The 8892-nt window shown below is 39.0% G+C and overlaps 1 long non-coding RNA gene across 1 annotated transcript in view; it reads right to left on the bottom strand.

Annotated features, from left to right (window-relative positions):
- The window catches only part of LOC131927129 (uncharacterized), a 25642-nt gene extending 17311 nt beyond the window's left edge, over positions 1-8331 (bottom strand). The window contains exons 1-2 of the long non-coding RNA XR_009383603.1: positions 8147-8331; positions 5937-6113 (exon numbers count right to left, since the gene is read on the bottom strand). This is a non-coding gene — a long non-coding RNA (uncharacterized LOC131927129). The remainder of the gene's footprint in view (positions 1-5936; positions 6114-8146) is intronic.
- Positions 8332-8892: the final 561 nt, after the last annotated feature.

Genomic DNA, 8892 nt, shown 5'->3' with positions numbered 1-8892 from the left:
AAGCAAGGAGACACAACGCAATGCATGAATCACAAATCAATACAAACATCGTTTTTACACATCGTATTGTATTTCCTTTTCATGTCCTTTTTATTTTATTATAACCAGTGTTTATTTTTATTGTTTTTTTCTTTTTACATATCCTGCGTCATTATTTATTCAAGCAGGATGTCGCCACATATTAAGACAATCAATTGTAGACTAGAAAACAACGACTCATTCATTTAACACCAATGCTGTCTGAGATTGAAACAACGCTTTGGTCAAATTTAGGACGTTTAGGATCTGATATATATATATATATATATATATATATATATATATATATATATATATATATATATATATATATATATATATATATATATATATATATATATATATATATATGTGTGTGTGTGTGTGTGTGTGTGTGTGCGCGCATCAAACACTCGCATATGACTAGTATCCACACAAATAAAAAAAAAAATTAATAATTTTTGGGATCAATACAGGAAATCCAATAATTCTGTAACAATAATCGTCCAATATCGTCCACAAGACACTGTAACCTTAACCCAAACACTAACAAACGAAGCTGCTACAATACTCGATTACCTTGCTCTATACTGCACGTTGTTAGAACAATACAGCGTTAATTCCCCCCCCCCCCCCCCTACAAAAGTATCGTCCCTTTGAAACGTAGTCGTTCTTTTAGTCTACAAAGGCTCTACTTGAAGATCTATGGCAGACATCAAATACAGATCAGATTAACCCTTTATTATCTAAATAATACGCTACAGTTCGATCTTGGCAGACGCGCACTACACTAGCCTTACAACCACTTATGGGTTAATTCAGAGCAGTCCCGGACTGAAGGGTGACTAGCGAGCGTATTCAAAGATAACAAAGGAAGCGTTGTTCGAGAAGGGTGGCGGGGGAGTAAAAAGATTCGTCGGGTTTGTGTCAGGTAGTGTACACTGACGTCAAAAGATTAGGTAAAATAGACAACGGAGGTCGACGCGGGTGTGTTGGGGGTTAGAATAAAATAGTGTGTAGGCCATGGTAAGAAAAACTTAGGAGACAACTGACAACATAAAAGAGAATGTATTTTCTATTACCCAACGAAGCGATTTTTATTTTTTGAGAATTCCTTATCATACTGGGACTAGTCTTCTAGGATTCGGTTCTATATTATCGATTAAGATTATATCGAGTGTTAGGATAATACTTAGAATAAGAATTATTATTTAGGAATACTTTCTGCAAATATATCAAGCTGTACTGGTTTTGCACATTTTCCATACGTGGTATAACAGACGCTTTGCCGTTTGCGTCGATGTTTAGGTATACATTTTCATTCTCCCGACCTCAGCCTCACCCTAATCACCCCCCCCCCCCTGCCTGACCTCACAACAGCCCGAGGGACGGGGTCCCTAACCCATGGGAGTTTTAAATTTGACCAGTTCTACTCGGGGCGACTAAACTGGACTCCTAATCACTAACTCTTTAAACTTGTATTTGGTTAGGGGACTTACAATCAACCACATTCGTAGTACAATTATTAAAACATATCTAGCCTACAATTATCGGGCTCGAGTCTGTAGGGCGTCTCTGAGCCAACCCAGCTCTGATGGGTACCTGACTCACGATAGGGAAACTAAGGCGGCTGGGCATAGTGCTGACACCATGTATGCCGAGGTTATCGAAGCAGACGAACTCTTCTTTATCTGCCCGATGTGTTTTGGGCATGAAAATATGAAGAAATAACAATTACACAATATACTAATAAAAACATAGGCAATTCTACATCTAAACTCAAATTCGTAGTCTATTAGAATTCTCTTTTCAATGCTAACCCATCCCCAATTTTAACACGCACAAACTCCCTTGTAACAACCTTTAAACATATCTCCATTACATGTCATGCCTTTAGCACTATAATCTTTTTAAAATGTCACCGAAAAAATCCACCCCAAATGCCACCCGCTTAAAAAAAACCCACATGTTCAACAACCAGCATTTTCCCAACAATCCCAGCATGCAAATTTGACCCCATGACCTAAAAAAAACCGACCACCGCCGTAGGTAAAGTTGACCCCAACAAGACAAGCATGTCAAATCAATTACTATGATGGCGCCTGGCGTCTGCTACCTTCACAAAGCGAACCAAATCAAAGTATTATAATTGTAACATAAAACAACGCCGCCTCTTTGTTCGCTAATTTATGCCGTTTGTGTCGCTTTAATCTTTGTACTAAACTAAAATCACACACGCTCCTACCTGTATTATGTCCCTTTATAAAAAAAAATATACGGCAATTTTTTTAGTACAAAGTAATTTGTAGTACTCTCCCCTTACAAAAAAAAAGACAGATATTGTCAATTGTTATTTTAACAATAAAAGTTTAATGAACAATTAGGACAAATTAGCGGACATTAATCACGTCTATTTTCACAGACCTCACTCCCCTTTAAGTGTATGAAAAGACTCGTGACAAGGTGACCCACACATTTGTGGAAAATTATGTTTATTATAGTGAGGTTCACACCTTTATGTATAGGTCATCATATATTGGATTTTTATTAAGATAATATGTATGGGGGTTGGGGGGGGGTGGGCAGAGGTGGGGTGGAAGCCTATTTTGATAAAAGGGGGTGTATTGGAAAATTCAAGTCTAAATAAGGAGGAAGCAAGAAAGGACACACATTTGAGAACCGCTCACCTCAAATTTGAGACTGGATCAAAGGATACTCAACTCATGAATGATTCCATGTATAAGTAGGTATAAAGTGGAGAATAAAACCTTCAACACAATACTACTATTTGTATAACCACAATAGAACCATAATCAGGTATCAATAGAAGCAATCAACTGTTTATATTAGATTAAATATTCACCAGCATTTAATTTATTAGTTCGCATGGTTGACGATTATTCACGGCCACGCTAATTATAAAAATAATTAGCCGCAACATTAATAATAGCACTGGGTAATTTATTCAAATTATAACATCGAGCCGTATTAAAATGATTACGTACAAGCTTACACCAGCTGTAGGAGTTTCTTTCAGGTATCTCGTCATAGTTGGTCACCCCCCCCCCTCATCTACACCCCCCCCCCCCACCACCACCCCGGACGAAATAGAAAAAAATATATAATCTACAATAGAAAATCTATTAACCAGGCTATTTATTAGGACAGATAATGTCTATTATTAAATATTATCAACAATGCCTTTATTTCAATGTTAAGCTGTCAACGAAATATCTATTGAATTGTGTACCTTTTATCCTTTGTGCCCAAGACACATGGGGCAGATGAAGTAGAGCGCATCTGTTTCAGTGACCTCTGTAAATAAGGGAATAGTGTGGTCAGCACTATACACGTTAGTTAGGTACCCATTAGAGCTGGGTGGACTCGGGGACGTTCTACTGACTTGAGACTTTCGGATTAGCAGTCTAGCGCTCTACCTCTAGGCCACGCCGTCCCTGAACTGCGAATACCGATGCCTTTACTGAAGTACATTACAAGAAACAATGCTAATCATATGTGTGGCGTTTAGCCTCTTATAGTTAAAACAAACGTATCATTGTTACCAGCAGTTTAACTGGAGAAACAATGTTGGAATGGAACAACTTAACTCTAAGTAAAACGATACTCTTTTTTAGTGCTATCACAGTGTTCAAACACGTTTTACACTATAAGAACTATCACACAGCATAAACAAATTAAACACTTTAAGAACTATCAATGAACATCTTCAACACTTTAGGGCTTATCACTTAATAAGGAATAGCTGAAACCGCAAAAGACGATAATCTTTTTGACGACTTTGCTGAGCAACCGAGAAATCGCGAACACATTATTACACCACACAGTCGTTTGACTTTTTATATAACTCAGTGAACAGTATGTACCATTTACATAGACCACCACCCACTGATAACGGTGAAGATGTCTGGTAATTTCTTCTTCCTTAATTCCTCCACGATTTAGCACTACAGAAATCAATTTAAGGGATACACATCAAAACAGCTTCTTACACCGTCATTAGCAACGATTGCAAAGCTTTAGATTGTGTTTAAAGCCAGTTTTACATATATATCAGTTTATCCACACAAACAATATAAACAGCCGAAATTTCGATCAAATGCAATGTTATAGCTCAATATAGACCTAATACACCGTACAACACAATACAACTACACTATAAACAACCCACTACAGCATGTGTGTTAGATTATGCATGCATGAATTCAAATTAACAGCATAAAAAATTGATTACGACTGGACTTAATCTCTTTAGTGCTGTACACAGAGCTGATTAAACTCCATGCCAAATTACCATACAAAGTGACAACATAAAAAGCTAAATCTGGCATATATAAAGAATCACCTTTCCGCTTCAAACCTAAGGACCTAAGGGTCTACGGGGCAGGTGAAGTAGAGTTTTTATCTGTTTCGGTGACCTCGGCATATGAAGGGATAGTAGGGTCAGCACTATGCCCAGCCGCCTTTAACTTCCCTAACGTGAGTTAGGTACCCATCAGAGCTGGGTGGACTAAGGGACGTTCTATTGACTTGGACCCGGATTCGAACTCGAGACTCTGGGGTTAGCAGCCTAGCTCTCTAATGGTAGGCCACTCCGTCCAGCGTATGGTAAGCTGTTTTTTATTCTACAATTTCTGTCCTAAAGCTATCCCCAATCACCACCTTGACCTCAACACTAATCTTATAATCCCGACCGTAAACCTAAATTACACCATGGTTACTACACACGCAGATAAACAAACCTAGTTACAATACTATATTACTATCAGTAAGTCCACAACACTTTCCCGAGAAGCTAATCTCGATATAAACATACCACCATTCAGCACCGTATCAAAGGCGGTGCTAGTGCCCTAAAAAGGGCCCATGTTATTGTTAAGCTACAGCTACGGTTACAGCTATTGCTACGGCGCGTTCATGTCGATTTGGATTTTATTCCCTTAATAAAACTTTGAGAACGACCCACACTTTTCTGTACAATTATTTAAATAGTTTTTCTTTACAGCTATTTAAATGGTGAGCCGATTGCATACAGTGTTTCTTACAGACTTTTTTCTCCCGGGGGGGGGGGGGGGGGTTGGCACTTGATATTTTCGGGGGAAGGGCGGAAATTTTCCGGGGCTGGGGCGGAGGTGGACACTGGTAAAAGTATGTTTTCTATATAAATTCCATTTCGTCCGGGGGGGGGGGGGGGTAGCCTTTCCCCCCACCCCCTCCGAAGAGATGCCTGGAAGAAACTCTAATTGCATACACATGGGGGGGGGGGGGGGGGGGGGTTGGCACTTGATATTTTCGGGGGAAGGGCGGAAATTTTCCGGGGCTGGGGCGGAGGTGGACACTGGTAAAAGTATGTTTTCTATATAAATTCCATTTCGTCCGGGGGGGGGGGGGGTAGCCTTTCCCCCCACCCCCTCCGAAGAGATGCCTGGAAGAAACTCTAATTGCATACACATGGGAACAGTTGGAGAGACTATCCCCCGAAGAGAGATGCGTGGAAAGCTATTTTCAGCGGTGTATGTCCCTCCCAGAAGAGGCGACAGCCTAGCCTAACATATTCAGATAGTGGTTCATTGTTTTGTTTAAAAAAGGCATATTATTTTCTTCTTTTTAGTGCATAGATAAAAGCTTGTTATTCTAAAGGTTTTTAATTAATTCTTAAAAATATTTCATTAAGTGAAATTAACATTTATTTTACAAAATATACGAATGCGATTGTGTTGTAGTTTGTACTGTCTTTTCTGTCCTCCTATAGGTAATTTGAACATTACAACACAAAAGTAGCAAGCAAGGGTATGCAGATCTTATATGTGAATGTATATATGTATTTCTTCCTAATACCATCCCTCTTATGCCCTACACCTACGCCATCACTACCAAGCGCCTAAACATCAGCAACTTACCAGTAAACTGTACATGTGTAGGACTCCATAAACTCATCGTTGCGTGACTTGAAAATTTTAGTTATCCTTTTTTTTAACGAAAACACACATCCACCATGTTTAATGATGCGTAAAATCCTGTGGCGTTAGTTCACTCCGGCCCTACGGTCACGGTTGGCTTGTCCCCCTTTTGAATCACTGAAAAAAAGATATTTAGATCGTCGTTATGATTGGTCGTATCACACACAGGAAATACAGCGGGATGATCTTAAAGAGAATCTAATGGACACACAGGCTTTTGGTGTATTTGTAGGACTATATATAAACAGTGTTTCTTCCATACTTTTTTCTCCGGGTGGGGGGGGGGGGGGCACTTGAAATTTTCGGGGGGGGGGGGGGCGGACACTGTTAAAAGTATATATTTTCTATATAAATTATATAAATTTCATTTCGTTCGGGGGGGGGGGGGGCGGTAAAAATTTTTCGGGGGGGGGGGGGGAGGGGCTAAGCCTCCCTCCCCCCCCCCGAAGAGATGCCTGGAAGAAACTCTGTATATAAACTTACATATTTGCAGATAAGAGAAGTATTCCTAAATTAAAATATGTATGAAGACCACAGTTTTCTACTTTTGACAAAAATTAGATTTTATGTTTGAGATCCTTTGATGTTCCATTGTTGCATGATTTTAAAAGCCAAAAATATTGAAGGGGGTCGAGGTGGTTTTACACTTTCATATTGTTATACGTGGTAGATATACACTAGTACTCAGTGTTTCTTCCAGACTTTTTTCTCCGGGGGGGGGGGGGGCGGTAGACTTTCTTCGGGGGGGGGGGGCGGACACTGTTAAAAGTATATATTTTCTATATAAGTTATATAAATTTCATTTCGTTCGGGGGGGGGGGCAAGCCCCCCCGAAGTGATGCCTGGAAGATACTCTGCTAGTACTACATGATATGGCACTAACTAAAGAACGGTGTTTCTTCGTGAAATTTTTTCTCCGGGGGGGGGGGGGGGGGGGGGGGAAGGGGGCGGACACTGATAAAAGTATATGTTTTCTATATAAATTCCATTTCGTTCGGGGGAAGAGGGGGTTGTGAGATAGCATTTATTTTGTATTTTCTAACGAATAAAAAATATGATCAAATATCAAAACTTGTTAAAATTAAAATTTTATGGAGGGGGGTTGGGGGCTTTTGGACAATTTTTGGGGACTTTTTGATGCATGTAGTGTCAGTATAATGAAAAAGAAACCTAACATTTACTGATACCTAATAGGGGAAAAGTCAAAATCACCCCGATGTAAACTTTCAGGATAACTAGGTTGTTTTAAAGCTATAACGTAAATATAGAAATACGACAACTTTACGCATCTAGGCTATTTATATTTTATCTGCCATATAAATGATAAGAGTAGCTGAATAGCCACGATGAGCAGTCATACTCATGCAAGTCAATTCAAATTACAAATAATCTCAAAATAAAATTTAGGGAAGTCATCCGTCAAGTCTTAAATAATCTGTGTTAGTTTAAATTAATAGACATAGGCCTAAACGTTATTTTAAAAACATTATTTTCAAACACTGGTTAGGGTTATACCTAGAATCTATTTGTACAATTGTAAATCTATATACAATGATATACATGATTGATGCATGGCTTAAATTTTATGAAGTAGCCTAAAGCCTATATTTTATCACATAGTAACGTCATATAGCACTGTAGCCTATGTAGTATGTAGGTATTACGTTAGATAGCACGGTACAGCACTGCGCCTCTAAGTGACAACGACAGGTAGTCAAGTAGGTTAACTGACTAGATAGAACTTACCTTTAGAATTAATCCAAGTAGGATATTTGCTTAAACTTAAAGGAGAACATCCGAATATTACATATCTAATAAGACCTAGAATCTAGATTCTATATATAATTATTATATAGTTGGCCTGTATACTTCCGAAACGTGCTGCTATTATTAAGACAAGAAATAGTTAAAAAATAACATAGGAAATCCTGTTGTCGATAAACGGGAAGTGTGTTGAGAATGTGTCACACACACACACAGACGACACGCACCAGTGCAGACAACATGTGTCCCTAAGACCTCTAGAGAACCTACTTGAATGTGTTTGAACAGACACGCGCCGTCACTGGAGGTAAAGAAAAAAACACATGCCTAACCTACGTAAACATACACAAGTGTAGTTGAACGGTGTGTGTGACACAGACACTTACCGATCTGTTGAGGCCGTGGCGAGGTTGGGTCAAGCGGGAACACGGTAGTGAATCTTTTCTCCAACAGGTGTGTCGACCCCCCCGACTCTAGTACTACACCGACTACACTACCATTCAAGCATCACTTTTTCCCTCCCCCCGTCGGGTCACCGAGTTGTGTCAATGACGCGCCGTCTCGTGTGTGACCGTCTGCTGCTGTATTGCTGGTGACAGAACGACGATCCTCCCTCCCCGTATACAGAAAACAAGAAAGATAACCCAGGTTTTAGTTTTTTTACTGAAATATTAATCTGTTACCTCCCTTTAAAAACATCGCAGCTATTGTGAATAACATTAACTCTCTTTCTCTAGTTCTGATTTATTTACTAATAGCCTTTAAAAAAAACCGTAAGCGCCACACGCGTGTCTAATGTTAATTGCAAGCCCTTAATATTTTTTTTTAATTGTAAAATAGTATAAGGCTTACCACTAACCAGTGCCATATAATAATGGGTATTTAAAATAAACTGTTTCGTAAATATAATGCTGGTAAGTTAAATATAAACAGGCGGTAATAGATCAGGTAACCATTAGAGCTGGATGCACTCAAGCATAGAAACAACACTTGAGGCTACTGGGATAGTAATTGTGTGCAATACACTCAATCATGCCATCCCATAATCTACATGTATTTGTGTGATCTGTGATGTAATCAACATAACTTGTATGCTTGAAACCATCAGTCTAAAGCTTACGTTAATTAAAAA

This window comes from Physella acuta, unplaced genomic scaffold (genome assembly GCF_028476545.2).
Source record: "Physella acuta isolate Inbredline_101_S28 unplaced genomic scaffold, ASM2847654v3 ptg001375l, whole genome shotgun sequence".
NCBI classification, from domain to species: Eukaryota; Metazoa; Mollusca; class Gastropoda; family Physidae; genus Physella; species Physella acuta.
Note: the sequence above shows the minus strand (reverse complement) of the source record. Positions and strands in the feature narration are given on the sequence as shown.